Genomic DNA, 21,932 nt, shown 5'->3' with positions numbered 1-21,932 from the left:
GATTGCGTCCACACATACACCCACCCACACAAATAGGTGGAGACATGATCACAAAATGTGCTAAGTGTGGCAAACCTGGTCCTTGAGCCATAATGACAAGAAACTGATGTTTGTATAGCTGGAATGAGAGCTGTTTGTGTATTCTTTGAAAGTAGTTAAGCACACTTGTCACCAATTTTGTGTTTTGTTTTTGTTTGTTTGTTCTGTTTGTCTTTTTAAAATAATGTTAGCCACCACTGTCAGGTGAAGTGTCCAGTTATAGAAGTATGTTGGGGTCTGGTTTGAAAGTGGGAGTAAAGAGCTCTGCGTGGTAGTGCATTAATAGTGAGTAAGTGCTGCAAAGAGCTATGATGATGCAGGTTGTAGCCTCAAAAATATATGGTGTTTTTTGATGTTTGCACTCTGGTTTGTACTTCACCTTAGCCCATGCTGCAGAAATTTATTATTATTATTTTTTTATAAAACTGTCTCAGCAATGACGTTAAAACGAGTGATGAAAAGCTTTGTACTGCAGTCATTATCAGTCCTCTCCTCCGTGCTTCTTAAAACTTCTTTGATTTTATTGAAATTTGCTGTAGCAGTTCCCTTTCCTATCCATGTGCACAGACCACAGACTGTTAGTTAGCTCCAGGACCACATGCAAGCAAAAATCTGTTGATTGGTTGATTTTCAGTCATTCTTTTCTCTGCATAACTGGAAAGTTACAAAACAGACATGATTGCAGGATCATAAATCTATTATTTTTGGGGGATTTTTTGCTACCACTGCTGCTCACCAACAGGAGGTTGTTAGTGGAAAGTTGTACACAGCACTGAAAAGGCTAAAATGGCATGACGTTTTTACATCTTTACCTCAGACTGATAGTTAAACCATGTGGTCCAGTTTTGTTTTGTTTTTTCTGAGTGAAATATTTTACCCATCTCTTTTATCTGTGCTGACCTCCCTACACCAACAAAAGTGATTAATGTGTTTTTAAAAAAGTTAAGGAGATTGATAAATGAGCTTCTCTGTAAATGCAGAGTCACAAAAAATCAGTCCACCAGTTAGAAATATCCCCCTGTTTTTCTCATTTCATTATGCTGGATCAGTGTCGCTGCTCCACATTAATTTTAAAAGACAGAAGTCTGGGCATGAACTTGTTTGCCTGCCCGTACACGTCCAGACACATCTGTGTTATAAGCGTCTTTTATATGTGGAGATTCAACATGAAAACAACACTGAGACAAATTCAGTTTAATGTTAATGTCATAATAATAAGATTAACTTAATATGGAAAATAACCTAAAAATGGGCGGACTTTCACTTGTCAATTCCTTACATCACCATTAGCACAACCCTAGCCCAAAATATACTAAATGGTCAGATTGTTGGATTAGATTGTTGCAATGGTGTTGGACATTAATAGTAAAGAGGCCATTCATTAAATCAGCCGCTAGCCTTCACCTGTGGAAACTAGTTACTGCTGGACTGAGGTAACAGCATTAATTAGATTTGTGAAGATGTTTCAGCTCCCATTGAAGAGACTTCTTTAGTTTTAAAAACAAACTGGTGGGGTCTCAGGTACTTAACCCTTAATGGGGGTTGTCCCCTTGAATGTATTCCTGAGGCTCATTGACTTTGGGTCATGTGATGACTGACATGAGCCATGGGGTGAAAGAAGTCATGGGTCATTACCATCACTGGTGGTTAAAGGTGAAACCCCTGTGAGATCTTGCCTCAACCTATCATGTGACTTACTGAGGTCACCAGAGACGAGGTGCGAGTGGGGTTGCCTGGGAAGAGAAATCAAGACTGCACTGGAAGTAGCTGACAGCTCATGTTGTAAGCCATCACTTTTCTTCAGTGACGGTTACTCACAGTGGACAAAGATGGCCTCCTTTACTCCTCTCTTAAACCATCTGTAGTTTGTCCTTTAGGTGCACACGTACAGCTAAGTCTGTTGTTGAGGTGGTTCTTATATGTTGTACTGTGCATTTGTGAAAAAAATTGGACCAGGTCTAAGGGGACAGCTACAACTTGGGGTCAAATACCTGTGACTCTTTATCGTTGGCTTTTAGAACTAAAGAAGCCTCTTGGATGAGAGGTTAAACGTCTTCACAAACTTAAAGAAGTCCAGTTGGCTCTTTTTTTCAGGCTCTCTAGACTGTAGCTGAAATGGTTTGGGCAGCTCGTTTCATATTGGCTTCATGGCTGACCAAACAGATTTCTGAGCTTCTTGCTTTGCCTTCTCCAACCATGACTGAAACCTAAACAGTGGGGCAGAGATTAATGGCTACATAGCTCTTAGATTGGTCCTGGAAGTTTTACAACCCTGGGAAATTCGTACCAATATGTTTTTTCACACAGTTTCAGAAGGGTTTTATCCTCTTGTGGAAATTTTAATTTCATCATTGGGATTTCTCTAAAAGCAAACCAAACAGGACCTAAATCATTAAGCAAAGATGCCGTTTTAATCCCCGAAGCAGAGATATTTTCGTCCCATAACCTTCCTCTAATTATTGTGTTGCCATAGAAGCACACAGTCAATGTGACGGAACAACGAGTGGCATAACAGTTCCAGCAAACACCCAGAATACTTTGTGGTGGATATGGGTGGTTTCTTCAAGACTTTCCCCCTCTGACATGAGACAGAGGGAATCGAGGGAAAGACAGAAAACGAGTGCGTGTGGGTGGTGGGGGTTGGGATTGGTCCTGTTGAACTGTGGGAAAATCCCATGTACTTTCTCCCTAATAACACATCGATGAGGAGGAGGGGGTGAAAGAAAAGCATGAGAGCCAGATTCAAATGCTGAGAAACATAAGAGATAAGAGACAGTGGAGATCGTAGAAAAGACAAGGATGAAGAAAGAATGGACGTCAAAAGAGGACTGGAGATGAAAAGAAAAAAATTTAAGGTGAAATGAGAGAAGCAACAAGTGAAGAAGAAAATGCCTTCCTCCTCTTTTCTCTCTCTCCCCAACTTCTACCCTCTTTCTCACCTCTTCTTCTATCAGTCTCCACCTCATCCCTATCATTTCTCTCCATCTCTTGCATTTGTTCCCACCCCCTTCTGTCCACCCCCTCTCCCCGATGAAGCGTGTTGAAGAGTCTGGCATCGGGCCCTTTCTCTTCAATCAGAACACGGAGAGATTGTTTTGATTGCTCAGCCCACTAGCGCCAGAAGTCTTTGCGTCTGTTTCCTGTACACAGATTACTTTTTCTGAAAATTACTGCGCTTTAAAGGACGTCCCTTAAAGCTTTTCTTTTTTTTTTTCTGTCATTTCCAGGAAAGACAGTAGTGTTTTTTTTCTTGACTTTGAAAGCATATTATTACTTATTTCATGCGGGAACCCACTAGAAACAGGCTTGTGGATCATTTTGGGGCTCGACCCCATATTTTGAGAAGTTCTGGTTTGAAATAATGATGATTCTCACTGCAGAATTAGGGGGTTTAAAGGGTTCTTATGTGATTCTTTTTAATGTATACATATTGGAATTGGGTACAGTTATGAGTCCTCATGGGGAGATTATCACTTTCAGTGACTTTTCAGTGACTCACTGCTTTTAAAAGGTTTCCCTGAATTGTAAAGAATAGCTATTTTCATGACTAACTATCTCATCTGGTGTGGGTTTTTTTTTTTTTAGAAACTGTTGACAGATTTTACAAGTATGACTTTTAAACTGCAGGGTCTGATGAGAAATACAATATATTACTGGTCATATATGAAAAAACATAGTATTACAATGAAACAAAATGAGTAGAGCTGTTATTTCTAAGTTATACTTTTCAATGTTCTCGCCTTTCCCTAAAGCATGACACTGAATTCATTACAGCCGTTCAGTGTGTGTAACCATTCTAAACTATAATCTACGTCACTAGATATCACTACTATGTACTTAAGGCCTATTTTGGGTGAGTTTGTAACCTGAGAACTACTTTTTATGCGGTCACTGCAGGGTTTTGTGGGAGTTCAAGTTCGGTAAAAGTTTAGACTGCCTGAAAGCTGTGCCTGTGCGTGTATGTGTGTGTGGTGTTAACGTGCACAAGTCACTTTGAATGGCTTCTCTGTGAGATCAGCCCTGCTGAGATTTCAGCCTGTGATGGGACCATGGCAGAGTGGAAAATGTACTATAAATCTGGCAAATCAGTTACTTATATTTGAAACATTTGTATGCAGCATGCCTCTTAAGGCCGTTCATGTTCGTGGCTAGGAAAATGAAACTTGACCTGATTTTAATATTTAAGCTGATCTGTATTTGTGCTATACTCCTTTGTTTTTTACTCTGCAGATTGCCATGGTTAGTTTTCCTTGTGTTGTGCAACTGTTACCTTCACTGTCACTCCCGTGTGTATGAGTTATTTTCATATGGTCTAATTGAGTCATACAGCAACATTTTGGCTCATTTTCTGAGATAGACTCTCCAGCAATCACACCACCTTTATGCTGTCATGTGTTTCAGGCCTCTTTTATCCCTCTTGGTCCCTATTTATCTCATAACCACATGAATGATTATGTTTAAGTTAAGAATGAGTGTGGGCCACTATCTCTATTTTTACTATTTATAGCATTGTAGAAGCAAAAGAGATGAGGGAAAAATGTTACACAGCCAGGAAAAGACCATGGCAACCATTCAGACAAGCCTTGGCTATAAAATCATTGTACTTCCTCCAAGGCCGTAAAACTGCCTCATGCCTTAACTGATACACATTTTCTCCTAACTTTAGATGAGTATTTGTAGTTGAACGTTATCGTTGCCAACAAAAATACCCATTTACCACAAGATTTTAACTGTTTCCAGCGTGTGATTTATCCAAACCAGATCAAATGAGACTGAATCGGGTCACGTGTTCAACCTGTGTCACCATGTTGGTTCAAAAGTTGAATGGGATGCATTACCTGAACTGAATCAGGCTCCGATTTCAATTCACAATAATTTTGTCATTTAAACATGTTTAACCGGAACATTGCTTTGAGTTTTGGCTGCCCTTTCCTTCCTCACTGTAGCCTCATTGTTGAGGGCAGGGTCAGACAACTTAACACACACAAACACTCAGAGAAGCTGACAGGAAATGAGTGTCTGTACAGGATGCTCTACCTTTCCTACGATGCCCACTGATTGTCTTTGCCTTGGAAGGATGAGTCACTGCGCTCATTCATACAGCCACTTACAGGGATCAAGGACAAAATAGGTTAATTTTATGACTTTAATGTTAATAGAAACGCTATACCATTATAAGTCATAATAACAAGCTGGCTTTGCTTTTTTACTCATTTGCAGCTCTAATGCGTCAGGTTAGTAATGTGATTGAAGGAGATTTTGTAAAGGAAGTGATGCATTACACTCGTATACAGTCATCTGACTTTATCAAGGTTAGATATTATTTTGTGGCTGTGCAGTTTCCTTATATTAACATCAAGGAAGCACGTGGTCATTGATATTCAGTTGTGTATGTTGTATGTCCCTGTCATCATTGTCAGTAAACATGGGAACGAGCATGTTTCCCGTATGTGTTAATCTGTCAGCCTGTAAATGGCTCAAACAGAGGATGTGTTACCCTTTTAGCACAAAGGGTCTTTCTGCAGAATCCATGCTCCACTCCCTTCCACCTACTACAACTGGCACTGGCAGCAAGTCACGAGTTAGACACGTCTGTGCTGAACTTGAAGAAGAATGTGTCACTTGTCACACTCTTTTCTGTTTTGATTCTTTGGGACGTAGTCTCATGTTGAATACCGCGACAGCTGCTTGATTTTTAACAAAGGGGCCTTTAGAACATGCTTAGTACAAGAATCTCATATCACACTAGTAACACTTGATGTGATTTGCTCCACAAGGATTTGAGTGAAAAACTAGGCAACATTTAATATGGGTTTGGTTATGTGAACACACTCTAGAGGGTGTAACCTGTGTTTGTGTAACATCATCATCTTATTGTTGCATTTTGAAATGAAATCATTGTGAAATTACTTCAATCCCTTTTTAATAATATAGGACCATCTTGTATTCCTCCTTTGGGTACAGGGGCCCCTGATTTGGGAGGCATTTGTTTTTAAGTTGATACTCCAAATATCCAAGGTTACATATCGTGAGTCAGTGTCTTGCTCAAGATCGGTTTGTGAGGCACACTTTGGATAATTGCTCTGACAGTTGCTATCTAAATTATTTCGGTTTTGCTGCGTGACCTAAGATTGAACCGTACCTGTCGTCTAAGTAAAGAAATGATCCGAGTCTTGCTGAAAATTCTTTTGGTCTAATTTTAGTACACAGAAGCTGTGTTCGATAAGATGTAGGTACCTGGATCTGTCCAGTGTGCCTGTGGCTTTTTGATAGCAATCTCAGTGCCATCAGATGCCAGTAATCATCACCCTGAGTCATACTCATCCCCTTAAGGAGGAGATGTTACCCAACCACCCACACACATCCATCCATGCTCTGCTCTGCGCTTATCCACGTAAAACAGTGCGCTGACGATAAAGTTGATTTAGTTATGTTGGCCCGTCACCCAGCAGCTTGGAAAGCATACAAGTGCGGATACGCGCACACACACTCAGAGTAACACAAATTATCCAGTCACATGCTTTTTTTCTTCTTGCGCTCTCTCTCTCTTTGTCCCCACATAAACAGACTCTCCCGGTGGAGACACACACACACACACACATGCACACACACACACACTTACTCTATGAGCGTCAGAGGGCCCCATGTATGTCAGAGCTTTATCCAAACACAGCTACAGTTGCTACATGCTGCAATTATTACCAGATGGACTCAGGGAAAACATATTAAGTCTGCTTTTTCATTATTGCACTGCACACCCTCCTGTGAGACGGAGAGTTCAAGTGGAAAAAAAAAAATGAGGGAGAATGAGAGAGACATTTTAAAAAAAGTATAAATTGTCTTTAAATTGACTGCAATCTACCGTCCCTGAGTAGTTGCTTATTTTCATTTCGATTTACCATTAAGTTCCTTTGAAACAAATAAAAATCACCTATGTTTTTTAACTCTTGATATCTAAGTACAATCCTTTTGTTTTTTAACTTGATGAAATCCATGAAACTCCATTCAGTAAGACTTGGAAAGTATGGAAATTGTGTGTTAACAAGCTGCTGCTGTTCATAAACACCATCTTCCTATCCAGTTGTTAAGTGATGATGTATGAACCCTGCTTCCGGGTCCAAACTACTGTGTTTTCACTAAGGCTGTTGTTTTTTTTAACACTATCTATTTTCTATTTAATTTTCTATTTAATCTGAACAAGTTCCTTAATAAAAATTTTTAAAAAAGTCAATGAACACTGTCTGCGTTTCTCAGTTTTTATTACCACTATTCATCGGCAGCACGTTTTAAAGCACCATTTTTCAAAAACCTTACAGTGTAACTACAGCCCATCCCATGCAGCAGTATATTAATGACTAACCTCGTATTGTTGATGAATGATCTCAGTTGTGCTTCTGACTGAAGTTTGGTCCGTTTACAGCAACCTGCCATGCGATTGCTAACTTTTATTGAGTGGAAACGTTACTGTGCTAATGTGTTTATATAGCTAGCCACCATGTAGCACATCAGTACATACCAGCTAGCCAAACTTCAGTAACCCCACAAACAATGCAATGTTCCGTTTTCTGTCTTCATTTATGTCAGAAGTGATAGCAGAACTGTACGTTTTAATTTTTCAGAAATCCCTCAGTTGGAACATGCTATATTATGTTTAGATGGAAATTAGCAAGCTGACTCCCTGCTAACTTCTAACTCTGTTAAACTTTAACATCCAGGCATCCATGGAAAAAAGGATTTATTAACTACATTGTTACACCTGGTAAAGCAGCCAGACTTATCATTTTATTAAAGATGAAAAAATTCCAGTTTTTAACTCAGTGATTCCGCAGTGTTTGTTTGACTTGAAGCGGAGTTTGGACCCGGAAACAGCTAATGACATCCGACTGAAAAACTTAATTTTTCCTGTTTCCCTAGTCACACACACGCAGAAGAAACGTTTACCGTCCAACCTTTAAAAATGAAACATCACTAAACACATTCCCACAATCACCCTTAGGTCTTCTTACTTTGGGTTTAGTCAAAGTCAAAGAGCAGTCAGTGGTCCCCAGGCAAAAACTAGTGTCTAGGGGTAGAAGACTATTTCTCATTTGATTAGCAAGCGGTTGCTGGCTGTCACTATGTGACATCGGTTGCAAAGAAGGTTCTGGACCAAAAACCTCTCCCACGGTCACCTGTGATTTGCCTGAACGATGCTGATTTGTGTGTAAACACTTGCCAACTAATCACTGAGCAGCAGTGAAACTGGAAATGGAAAATATTCAACTTCTAGCTAAGAGTTTGTCCCTTACCAACCAGTGTGTTTCAAAATTCCCTTGCAACCTGTGTCACTGGCATTACTCACTGGTCTCTGGATCTGTGGCTGGGGCTTCAGCAATCGATTGGGACCGAAGCAAGCACTTCCTGACCTTTTGAGTAATACACATTTTGTCCTAGTTACTGGTGGTTGCTAGGAGGTCACCGTCAAGTCTTTAGGCCTGTGTGACTGGGCCCTTATTGAGTTTAGCAGCAAAAGCCAAGTATTAGAGTGCTCTCTTGCGTTTCTATCCAACTGACTTTACTCTTGTTTAAACTTTAGATTTCGATTATACCCTTCTTCTTCACCTTGCTTTTTATTGATTTTTCTTTTCTTTTCTTTTTTTTGGCCATGCAGTCTTTATTTATTTTACTTATTCCAACATCTGCCATTATAAGCTAATTCAGGAAAACTACCAGGAATATAAAATGTTCCTTTTGTTTTGGCTGCACGATTGAAACTTCATTTTCCCGGTAGTTTTCATGCCCAGTGGCAGACAGAAGTGCATGGTGAAAGCGACACTTTTTCATGAAACCAGTCTGGATACAACTACATTATGCAACCAACTCTTATTTTATAATCAGTTGAAACAAAAAAGCGTCCCTGATGCATGTTTTAATATCATCTATTACTAGCATAAAACATCACCATTTGAATTATGTATAATATCTCCCCCTTGATCTCAGCCCAACATCTTCTTTCGAGTAAAAACATGTCAAACCACAAAAGAAGTTAAAATATCACCTATTAAGATGCAGAGAGATGAAGCATTTTATATTTAATTCAGTAGAACATTAACTGGCTGCTTTCATGCAGCAGTTTCCAGGAAAGGAGAGGAAAGATAGCAGTTGTGGTTGAAACACAGAAGAAGTACTCAGAAAGTTATTTGATACCATGTTCCATAATTTGTTTACAGTTTGAAAGTCAGGAAGAGATTCTTCACAGATCTTATAAAAAGAAATTTCAGTTTAAACATGAGGAAATATGTCATCATTCTAAATTTATTACTGGAAACTTTAGTCTTCATTTCTTTCTTGTTATAATTTGATAGCTTCTAAGTTCACTCTGCCTAAAATACTTTCAAGCTTATTGTTACAGATCATTTGAATTAATTGATCTGAAGTTTACTCCTTGAATAATCTCAATTGGTTAATTCCAGAAAACCTTTAAGGAAAATTTACAAAAATATTGCTACATTATAGACTTTTTGTGTGATTTTGTATTTCTGTGTGTTAATGTAAAAAGTAAAGCGTGCATACCATCATGTGGCACATGCATATTTATGTCCCATACATATGCCAGCTATTCCTGCTTGACATCTTCTGCACTGCTAATTATAAAAGTGTCCTCTTCTTTCTCTGATGCATGCCAGCAGGGAGAGACAGGTCACATCTTCTATCCTTCCTTTCTTTACATAGTTTCTCACACATGCAGAAACTTTGTTCCTATACATAGTCTAAATCATCCCAGTCCTTTACAGGCTAAATTCAGAAGCTTTGTGTCATCGGTGGCTTGACTTTTAACCTCCCTTGCTAATCCTACATATGCAAACCTTAACATATAAGTGGGGTGAGTAATTCTTTTGTGTTTGTTTTTATAACTAACTAAATTGGCTCTTGGTTGTCTGACGCTGGCAGTGAGTGCTGGCAACCACAAAAGGGAAAATAGTGTAGTGCAAACAAGTGAAGTTTGACAAATATGGATAACAACGTGATTCAACCACAGCCTGCTTTACTCAATAGAGTTACCGGATTGAATAATACTTGTTCTGTGCCAGGGCAGGTCATTCAGGACTTGGGTCAGGTGTGGCAGCTACAGTAGGCCATCAGTCATTTAACTGCCCCTGTCCCACCTTTCTGATCCTCTAGCTGAGGTAACATGACACTTAGAACTAGCAGAGCTGCTCAGTGTTTCCATCATTACAAGGTGCCATGTTCAGCAAAATATAAATACCCAGGAAAAATGCAGTTCACATTAGAAGAAAGAAGAAATATCCAGTCAGTGATCCATTTGCCTTATTAGTACATGCTCATATTGCAATATTGTTTATTGCCTGTTCTTGTTTGGCCGTGAAATTAAAACAATATGAGGTGCTGTAAGTGTATAAATGCAAACAATGGTCTCTTTTAGCCCATTGCAAGGTGATTGCTAGGCAACATGATAACATTGTCATCTATCACGTATAATTCAGCTTTTGTGGTTATAATGAACATGTTATTGTCATAAAATTAAAACAATAGGATCTTTTCATAAGGTGTTGTAGGTACATAGAGGCAAAAAATGCTGTTCAGCCTAGCCTGTTGCTAGGTGGTTGCCAAGCAATTTATTGGCATTGTAATGGTTGCTCAAATCCTCATCATGTAGGAGGAGTTGGCAGACAAAGAGACAAACACAGAGATTTTGTTTTATAAGTGGAAGAAAAGACTGGTCAATTTTAATAGATTACCTGAGTTATTGTTGATTTCGCACTATGTAGGTTTATTATTGTTGTTACTGATATTAGCATTTTTACGAGCTTTTTCACTCAATGTGGAGATAAAGATGAAGAGGTGAGAAGAACAGCAGGTGATGTGTTGTAAAGCTTCTTGGCACGGAAATAAGTCCACTTTACTCCCTTGGTGGGCTGTATTAATACCCTTATGCACAGGATTGGAGCCAGCAAAGGGATGTACTGTAGGATGGGGGTGGAGAAGAAGCATGGCACCCAGAACAGCTGTCCTGTGTCTTGAGCCCAAAGAAGCTCATACAGAATTACTAATCATCAATCACAGGGAGGTATTTTCATAAGTCATAAATAGGATCCATAAAGCCAGATTTTCCTTCACTACATGGGAAAACTTACAGAGGCCCTGTTCCTATACATGGCTTCTCCTCTCTGGCGCCAGTCAGTCCAAAGTGATGTCTTCTTCGAGCCAGGAAGCGAGCGACAGACAGATGGACAGATGACTGGGTGGCAGCAGACAGAGTAGTAGTCTAGTCGTCCCTGTTTAGCTCCTACTCTCCTTCCTGTTCGGTAGCTTAACAACTATTTCTGTATCTGTGTCAGCTTTGCACTTTTGGAGTGGACTGTCACTTGTGCAAGCAACCCAACACCACTTGCTTATACGTGGATCGGTTTGCTACACAGCTAAACTATTCAATGTCATTTTTGTTTTAACATGGACATTATGTTATTGGAGATTAACATTTTATTATCCGATTTCTAGTATTATTTAGTCCCAATACAAATGACTAATTTGCTAGTACTCTAAAAACTCTTGAATGATTTATTGATATGACAACACCTATATTATGTTTTTGTCATGGTGTCAAAACCCACCGTCACTGGTTTTTGTCTTTTTTGTATACCTTTTTTTTTTGTTAAACTACGGAGAAAACGCTAAGTAATGCACAATTTTTGAAAAGCAAAAAGATACACATTTTATTGTTACTCCCCAACTAGTCACAGCAGATGGCTGCTCCCTGAGCCTGGTTCTGCCAGAGGTTTCTTCCTATTAAAAGGGGGTTCTTCCTTCCCACTGTCACCAGGTTCTTGCTCATAGGATGTCGTCTGATCATTGGGGCTTTCTCTCTGCAATTGAAGGTTTTTTACCTTACAATATAAAATACGTTGAGACAACAACTGTTGTTGTGATTTGGCGCTATCAAATTAAATTAAAGTGAATCAAGTTGGCGAGCTATGTAACATTTAGAAAAATAGATGTTCTGCCATCTATTAATGGATGATGAGGTAGTGTTGTTTTAGGTATAAGTGTGTAATGGAGTCCTGGAAGCCCAGTTTGATAAATGCATCATTTTGAATATAAAACCGTTTATATTACCATCTGTCCATTTTCTGCTACTTAACCAATTCAGGTCATGAGGGACGGAAGGCAGGGTATGCTGTGGACAGGTTACTAAGTGTCTAATATAAAGTCCCATGAAGAATGCCTTCATCTTTGCTGGATGAAGTCTGGTTATAGCAAAAATTGAAAAAGTTCCAACTTTTATGTTATGTTTTGTTTATTTTTTCCCCTCACTGTTCAAACTAGAGACTGTGGCACTACAGTTGCAGTGATATAAGTAAGGGGTCTGCTCTTTTTCATGCATTGTTACTGAAACTGCCTTAAGGTAAAAAAAAACAAAACAAAACAATGATATTATATTTAAAGACATAACAAGATATTACACTTTTCATTTGAAGGTTGGATTAAAAACAATAAAAACTGGTTTTAGACAACATCACTACATATTGGGTCCAATCTCATCTTTCAGGGTGATTAATTAAATTCAAATACTTTGTTTTGTTCCTGACTAAGGACAAAAGGTTTGGAGATACCAGCGCTGAATTTAATGGATGTTTACCTTTCCAGTGAAGGTCAAATGTGTCATCTGTATCCAACTAAATGCAGCTCAGCTGGAACCAAAGGAAGTGAATGTTATCAGAATGTAAGCACACATTGTGCCCAGTACATATTCTATTGTTATGCTGAAACCTGGCATACACAGATGTATTAGCATGTGACAAAATCACCATTCAGGAGTGTTTCTAACATCAAACCCCCTAAGAGTTGTATTTTCTGTTACGCACAACTACTACAACATACAGAAATTTCTTTGAAAAAAAAAATGTCAAGAATAATTAAACGATCAGTTTTACATTTACATGAACACAGATAGCTGCTGTGTGTACATATAACCTGGAGCAAAGTGTTTTCCATGGATTCTGTCAGTTCAGGGCTTTTTGTCCTCATTTTCTGGTTTTGGCAAACACAGTAAAAATCTCCAGCTGCATCAAAGACAGAGATAAGAGTCTGTGTGTGCGTGTGTGTGTGCATGTGTGTGTGTGTGTGTGTGTGTGTGTGTGTAAGAGAGAGAGAGAGGATCTTGTAGCCTGATTCTGGCCTGCCTTGCTGGTCACAGGTAATCTGCCCAGGAGCTCCGGTTTGAAAAGGAATTGCACACACGCACACATTGGACATCTGGCCACAGTGCCGGTTCTTATCTTTTCTCCCGATGCTGTCCTGTCGAGCACATGGAGAGCAGTGATAAAATCGAGCCCGGGGTTCTGATAATTACACATACATACACACACGCGCGCGGGTGCAAGCACGATAAGTACTGCATGATTTGCATACAGTATGTATCTGTACATATAGTATATTTGTGTTTGTCTGCTTTCTGTGAGTGTGAGACTACGACTAACGCTCACAGATAGACTTTGGCTAATGTTTGACTGACTTTGTTTCTTTTCTTCATATGTGAAGTTTTAAGTTGTTGGCAGTGACTTATTCGCAAAGTGCAAAGCCTTGTAATGAAAGACTGACTGTCTGCTGTGCTTAGCATCAGATCAAAAGATTGCTTCAACTGTGGTTACTTTGTCTTCTTTTCTTCTATTAAATGCGTTTGTGTATGTGTGTGTGTCTGTATTTGCATGCAGGGATTGCTGCTCTACAGTAGAACGACTGGTTTGAATAGTATTTGCTCTCAATTTGACAATTTGCAGATTTTAAAACAGAGAAAAAAAGAGTTCTCGTTTCATAATTTACATTCTGTTGAGGGTTTTTGTTAGGCAGAAGTGCGCGAGAGGATCTGTGAATGTGCGCGCACGCTTACCCAAGCCCGTGTGTGTATTAGTGCACGTGCCCATGGGGCCCTGCTAGTGTTTGATTGCTGCTCTGACCACAAGCTTTGACTCATAGTTCTAATTAAACGTAGGGCAGGTCTGAACTGGCAGGGCACAAATACACGTACACACACCGCCTCTGAAGTTGATCTGTTATTGCCATTTGGTTAGTTGCACCCTCAAAAATGGTTCATTACACTGGGAGCACACACACATGCTAATGCCTCGCCAAAGGCGATTGCAGCTGATCTAAACCGAGGCTTCAAACTTTTAAAGGTTTTCATTGTAGCTGTGGCACACAAATAATAGTTGTCACTCTCATAACAGCTGTAACTGAACAGCAAAAACCAGTTTTTAAAAATCATACGTAATCTGTAAAAGGACTTTTTTCAAGCGTACTATTATATATTTTACTATGTAGCTGAATTTGATAATTTTTAACCCTTTTTTTTTTAACCCTGATAGGACTCTAAAATGTGTTGATAACCTCTGCTGTACAGGAAATGTGTCACTGGGAAATGGTCAACAGGGAACGGGGAAAAACGTAGGGAAGTGGAAGATGGAGAACGATAGCCAGTGGCTGACAGTCAGAGAAAGGACAGAAAAGTAGAGTAAGGCAGATGGAGCAAGAGACTTTTAAAGGAAAGAGGATATCTCAGTTGTCGAACTAAATGTTGTTTTCAAAAACGGTTTCGATCTAGGGAAACATTTCAGAGAAAGGTAGAAAGTCAATGCCCCTGGAAAAAGAAGACATTTGGGAAATTTAAGCCCCTAAATATTTAAGAAAAAAGTTAAGAACATGGAAGAACAGTCCTCCTGCAAAGAAGGGCAAATAGTCTGTTGGTGTCTCAGGAGAAACAACAGAACCCAGCTGTTGCTCTGCAGGCCACCACACCCAGCGGAGAGAGGCTCCATTTGTTGTTGTTGCTGGCCTTCACGACGCTGACAGAAAAAGTGGGAAAAGGGGGTGGTGGAGGTGGCGGCAGCAGACTCCGGCTGACTTAAAGTAAAGAAAAGAGAGAGTGAAAAGTAGCAAAGGAAATGAAAAGAGGATGCTGCATCGCTTCTGGTTTGTCAGTTCTCCGTGAAAGGGTTTGGTCCAAAGTTTGTTATCTGGGTCGAGTATTGAGAATGCCACTGCTTTGTTTGATTACCCCAAGACTCGGGAGATTATGAAAACACAGCCAAGGGGACGTGACCTCAGCTGGGACCTGAACATTAACGCCGTTCCCACGAGAGCTCCTCTAAGCCATCTCTTTTCCCTTTTTTAACTTGCGTCAGACGACTTTCACTCCCATCCATGTTATCCTTCACTTTCCGCCTGACGTTTATTTTCTTCAACCTCCTCTCGAGCTTCATCCGTGTTGTCCTGTTGTTCCCATTTTTCCTTGTGTCACTTATTTTCCCTCTGTCTCCAAATGTAATTGCTACACTTTTAACGACTGGGCTGCTTTTTGTAGCTATTGTAAAACACACTGCTGTCATTTAATAAAATTATGACCTGGGTTTAACCCTTTTTCCCCCCCAGCCTTTTCAGCCACATTTCCCCTCAGCTACTGGTGAGCCATACAAGTAGCATTCCTTTATCGATTGAATTAAATGCCTAATAAATATAAGATAATTGGGTATCGGTTAACATTTTTGTCAAGTTCAGAAGGAAATGAACCCCATAAAGTTGCCTAAGCTACAGAGGAGTCACCAAATTTGGATCCACGCTGGATGTGGGGGAAGCTTTGTGAGGGAAAAGTGCCTCAAACATCGACACTTGAGCCTTTCAGGTCTGACAACTAGAGACTATAAATAAGTAAGATTGCTGGGCTTTGAATTGGGAAGAAGCATACGTGGAATAAAAAAAGCATTGGATTTCATAATGAGTCCAACAGTGTTACTGAAGTGCAGTGGCAGGTTGATTGAGTTCTGTTACATTTCTATTGGTATGAAGCTACAAATTGATGCCTGCGAGGGTCACTGCATCAATGTAAGATGATGAAAGTTGAGCTGGCTTCCTGTAGCACTGCAGTGATGTCTGTGGTTGCTGGAGTCACATCACTGCTATTCAGTGAGGTGTCCTATAGCGTCATACCCAGTACTATTTCTAGTAAGTACCTCAGTAAACCACGACAGCAGAACGACAGAGACAAAAGCATAGACTGCATATAAAAGATGGAACTGGTAACCATGACATAAACCAGTGGTTTGTGAAATCGTACGTTGAAAACCTCAAGTGAGGCATTTTGGCTCCTGCGAACTTGGTGTTATGAAACCGGACATGACAAACACATGGATCTGAGGGAGAAACTGAGATACACTGCACAGTTTTAGAATAGAGTGATAGGCCCACACTAAAGAATATCCGGTTTTATCCTTTGTTTTTAACTCTGACGGGGACCATAATTTACAAAATGAGCATCTTGTTACACTCAAAAAGACATGAAACTGGGAATTGAGAACATAAACTCATCAGTAAAGTGTTTACTGAGGCTACAGATCAAGGAAGCAAAATGATCTTTATTTTTGGAGTGAGAGAAGTCTCACTCTGCTGGAAAGAATAGATTTGCTTTACTTTTTCATATCCTAAGGCTGTCATTTCATATACAGATTATCCTCGCATCATTTATATTTTTAGTGATGAGTGTTTATTTTTTTGTAGAAAAAACAAACACTCTTAAAAAATGTCATTATTTAGTAAAACGTTATTGCCTTTTAGTGTCAAAGAGAGGGTGTGTGGGTCTTTTTCTTTTTCTTTGAACGTAATCTGCACATAGGATATGTGTCACCGATAGGGCAGGTTAAGTTAGTAGGTTCCCCTCCTTTTCCTGTCTCCACCCATCCCCTTTTCCTTTTCCTGTCTCAAGTCCCAGTGAACAGATTGTGTACCCATGCACACCCAATTACACGCCATGTTCACCGAGCTCCCCCACGAGAGCTGCAGCCCTGGAACAAAGAGGACATCAGAAAGAACACAGGGGATTGCTGGAGGAAATGGAAGCACACATAGTGATCATTTCAAAACGAGGGGGTTGGGACTACCTACATTTCGGTCCAGCTGTACTGTAGTACACAAACCCTTCAGATGTGGAATGTCTTTAGTTTTTGTTAACTTAAGGAATACAGTGCGGTGCCATGTGGCTGCAGAATTACATAGTTATTAAGGCCCTGAGGTTTTTCCTCAGGTTACAGTGTTTTCTGGGTGGGAAGAGGACTATAAAGTGCACGTTAGAACATACTTCTTTGGTGTTTTTATAGCAGAGAAAATAGACACAAATGCTCCTTGTGTGAACCAATCACATAATAGTAAAAATCTGTACAGAAGTGAAGTCTGCTCCCATTTATGCAAGTTCCCAGAATTTCAGTATTGGTACACGGAATTAAATTTGCTGTAATTATAGTGTTTTTGTGTGACCCAATATGACTGTCAAGAGTTTTAAAAATCTGTGGAAATAGCTGCTAGTTGTGAGATGTTTACACTCAGTATATTTAAACAGTCTTGTGGTCTGTTTCTTGTTTAGCCAAACCAAATCTACATCCTGGTTTGACACATGTACTGCTTTGAATCTGTATCTCTTAGTCCCGACATCTTATATCCACCGAGGCATCTGGAACTACTTTATCAAATGAGTGTTTTTACTTCCAAGCAATACCAGTGACAGTTCTATTATTGTGTCAGCGCACACTACATGCTGCCTCCATCCATTTTTTAAAATCTCATTAGCAGTCTAAGCAGAGAATCCCAGACCACCTTCTACTGCATCCCCAAGCCAGGCTAGAAACATAATCTCTCCAGCGTGTCTTGAGTCTGCCCCGGGGTCACTTCCTGGTTGGACGTGCCCAAAGCACCTCACCTAGGAAGCATCCTAGCCAGATGCTCAAACCACATCAATTGGCTCCTTTTGATGTGGAGGAGCAGCAGCTTTACCGTGAGCTCCTGCCAAATACATGATTTCCACACCCTGTTTCAGAGGCTGAACCCTTAAAACCTTTGGAGGAAGCTAATTTCCATTATTTGTCTCGGCTATCTTATGCCTTTAGTTGCTACCTAAAGTTTGTGGCCATAGCTGAAGGTAGAAACAAAGATTAACCAGTAAATGGACAGATATGTTCTGCTATTATTCCATTTCTTTCTAAACTTTTTATTTCCTGCATTTGTCTTGACATTTTCACCCTACTTTAAACTGTCTCTCAACCAGTAAAACCCCCAGACTGCAAAATTGACTTGCAGAATTGACAGACTGCCCACATGGTGAAGAAATACCACAGAGGAATTCAGGAATGTTGTTGGGAATACACTAACAGTTGGTGTTGCATAGTACCCTATGATGTCATTTTCTTGCCTGAAAATGGGAACGCACATGCACTTATGTTTTGCCTGTGTATTTGTGTGTGTGTGTGTGTGTGTGTGTGTGTGTGTGTGTGTGTGAGAGAGACTGTTTCAAGTGTGTTACGAAAGAGGAGACTCAGTCAAAAAGACACTTTTAATTGTAACTGACCTTTTTACTGGAATATGACGCATTAAGTTTACAAACCCAGATTTATTTCAAGCAATGTTTTCCTAGAAATTGCGCATGAGTCATAATGTATCACAAATAGCAGCAACTGAATAATTACTCGCTGCCAACAGACTTGTTGCCAACTTATTCTGCAACACACAAATACTCCGTTGATCCCTTTGTTTTCTATCATCCAGTCTTTCAGTTCTTAATCTGGGAATTTTAAAAAAATCATTTAACGTTCAAAGATGTTTTATTCCATAGTAGATGCATATCATGTAGCATGATGCTTCATTTGGATCACTTATGATCACTAAGTGATTGCTTAGTGATCGTTTATGTATCAGGAGTATTGGAGCAGCTGAGAGGCAACACGCTGTGCCAAAATTGGTCCACCCCAAGGATTGGGTCCCCTGGCACAAGCGGAGTAGTAAAGTGTACGCTGTTAAGTGCCGTGAGGATTGCCATGATTTGGTTGGTGGTTGCTGATCAGTGGTTATGACAGTATGCATATTAACAGTCAAGAAACTGACCTCACAGTCTATTGTTTGTCAGTGGTGCTAGTTTCAGTCATTATGCAAATGAACTGTTTATAAGGTTGGGGAAACCTGGAGTCCGCTGAGACTGAAGAAGCCACTTAGATGAGTGACGAAATGTTTCTCCCACTGAAAACGCTCCGTCCTACGGTTTCTTTACCTGGATTTTTGAGCATGCATCAAGATATATGATGTAGCCTCTCTACTTTTAAGATTAGGCTAAAAACTTTCCTTTTAGATAAAGCTTATATTATTTACACTCACCTCTTTTCACACTTTTCATGTATTTATTAAGAGTTATTATTAATCTCCATCTCTCTTCCACAGTGTGTCTTTTGTCCTGTCTCCCTCTGTCCTCACCCCCAGCCAGTCAGCAAATAGCTGCTCCTCCCTGAGGGACTCTGTATTAAAGACTCTGTATTACTTTGCTAACAGAAGTCCATGTGTTTTCCTGTTTTTTGTGGTCATTTGATGCATAAAAATCGATTTTCTGCTTGAGTTAATTAAAAACCATTAAAAAAAACAGCGGTTAAAAAAAAAAATCATTTTCAGTCCTGGTGATTTTCCTTTGGGGGAAGGCCAAAACCTCTTTGGGAGGTGCCATTATGTACCTTATGCAGATTGGTAGCGGTCAGGAGACTGTAAACAGTTTATGATGGATTTCGAGGTCTGATTTTGATCATTGTCCTTTTTGCAGAACCCAGAATCTTTTCACTTTCACTTTTTTCCTGAGTTTGCTGGAATTTTTTTCTTTTTTCTTTCTTTCTTTTTTTCTTTTTTCTTTTTTTTTGCATGTAGCACTTGAAATCTTTGGTGACTATGACAAAAAAAGAGCCAAGTTTACCTTCATATGTCTGTGGTGGGGAAATCTGGGACTCCCCACCATTTGACCTTAGAACTGAAGAAGCTTCTCGGATGAGAGGTGAAAAGTCTTCAAGCAACTTAAAGAAGTCCAGACGCTTTTCTTTGCAAGCTCCTTTAAATACTTTTATTAACTATCCAAGATCACCTACACGAACCAAACATTTTCTTCCAACTGGATATCCCTCGTCTTCTTCCTCAACCATCAGCGCACAGTCAGTGTTGTATCCAGCAGCCATAAACCACATCAGTCTGTGTGGTCCTCTAATTACATATCAGATGGAGCCAGTCTCCATGATGAAAGCTCGACTTTGCACTTTGTGCTTTGGTGTCAGTCCTAATATGTAAAACAGATGTGTGTTTAATAGCAAAGCCCATCAGTGGTTGTGTAGCACTAGCTAGTTGAATGACTTGAGAGGCTGGATTCCCACTGGGGCCACCCGCACTTAGGAACTATTCCTGTAAGTTGGCTCAGTATTTTGAATCGACTCTCCTAAGGAGCAGCAACCCTTGTCAGTGAAATGACAGTGATCTGAAAAGTTTCTCCCTGATAAACTGTGATTTCAGGCAGTAAACACTGTAGCTCGGGCACTAGTTTTTGAGATAAACGTTGCCCTTCATGCTGAGGCTTGTGCTCCATTTGCGGAGTAGCAGCAACAATCAGCAGCAGCAGAGAGTTGGCTGTGATTCTACCAGCCTCAGCTTCCAGCTAAAGCCTTCACTATCTGATCAGATCCCGGCCTTTTCTCAACAACTAGCCTGGATTATAGTTGTCATATCAGCCGGAGCCCAACTGATTACAAACACATTCGCACAATGATTACATGCAGCTTACTGTTGGATGTTATGAAACATCCTGCAATCCTTTTGTTTTCAAACCTGCGGTGGCTCAAGGTCTTGAAGCGATAAGGCGGCTTCAAAGGTAAAGATGTTTCATCGATTGTGTGGTTGCCAATTCCTTTTAAGGTGTGTGTGTGAAGTAGAGGTCAAAGAGCCAAGACAAATATAATTAAAGCTAGAGCTGCAAGCAGTCATTAGTTTTAATGTTGATATTTTTCGGATTAATGTAGTCCTTCAAATTAAAAAAGAAAAAAAGAAAAATTGAATCCTGCTTCTTGCTTTCTTACATCTGTTAGATGAGTCAAGTTTTACCTTCTCACGCAGCTTTTTATGGTGATAAAAGTTGAACATGCACCAAGTCTAGCAAGACATAAAAATAGGCTGGTGGCTGCCCCTCCCTGAGCCTGGTTCTGCTCGAAGTTTCTTCCTATTAAAAGGTAGTTTTTCTGTCCCACTTTCACGAAGTGCTCGATCAAAGGAGGTCCTTTGATTGTCGGGGTTTTCTCTGTACTGTTGTAGGGTCTTTACTAAGGATGGGATTTAATAAGAATAGAGCGATTCTGATTCCATTATCATTGTCACGTATCGATTTGATTCCTTATCGATTCTCCTATTGATTCTCATTGGGTTCCATATGGCACACTGGGTATTTTCTCTTCTTAGACGATTCTCTGTAAACTCAAGAGATGGTCACATGAGAAAATCCCACTAGATCAGCCATTTCTGAAATACTCAGACAACCTTGCCATGTTCAAAGTCACTCAAATCACCTTTCTTCCCCCATTTTTAAGCTCAGTTTGAAATTTGGCAGGTCTCCTTGATCACATCTGAATGCCTAAATGCATTGAGTTGCTGCCGGGTGATTGGCTGAGTAGATATTTGTGTTAACAAGCAGTTGAACAGGTGTGATTGTACATGTGAATGATGCAAGAAGGAGTTTGAGTTTCAATAAGTTTCCTAATTGGCCAGAGCTGAGAAGTGATTTATTTCGATCTTGGCTTTACAGAAATCTGCTTATGTGTTGCAGCAACAGAGGTGGCTTCCAATGGTTGAGAAACATCCCAAGTATTCAGCTGAGCTCGAAAGAGTGTAGTAAAGTTGTAGGCTTCAGTTTGCTGGAGCTATTCGTGTTACATAAGGTTCACTCCCACACACACACACACACACACACACACACACACACACACACACACACACACACACACACACACAAAATCTCCCTCACTCTTCTACCTCTACCCCCCTTTCCATTTTGCGGGAAAGATTTCACA

General features: G+C 40.0%; 1 protein-coding gene and 1 long non-coding RNA gene across 2 annotated transcripts in view; both read left to right on the top strand.

Moving 5' to 3' along the window:
- Positions 1 to 21,932, top strand: part of atg7 (ATG7 autophagy related 7 homolog (S. cerevisiae)) — a 61,081-nt gene that overhangs the window by 34,674 nt on the left and 4,475 nt on the right. The window lies entirely within an intron of this gene.
- On the top strand, positions 4 to 21,857 carry LOC146518386 (uncharacterized). Its single transcript, XR_014874237.1, has 2 exons — positions 4 to 5,309; positions 5,352 to 21,857. It is a non-coding gene; the product is annotated as an uncharacterized LOC146518386 (long non-coding RNA).

Source organism: Neolamprologus multifasciatus, chromosome 5, assembly GCF_963576455.1.
Source record: "Neolamprologus multifasciatus chromosome 5, fNeoMul1.2, whole genome shotgun sequence".
NCBI classification, from domain to species: domain Eukaryota; kingdom Metazoa; phylum Chordata; class Actinopteri; order Cichliformes; family Cichlidae; genus Neolamprologus; species Neolamprologus multifasciatus.
Note: the sequence above shows the minus strand (reverse complement) of the source record. Positions and strands in the feature narration are given on the sequence as shown.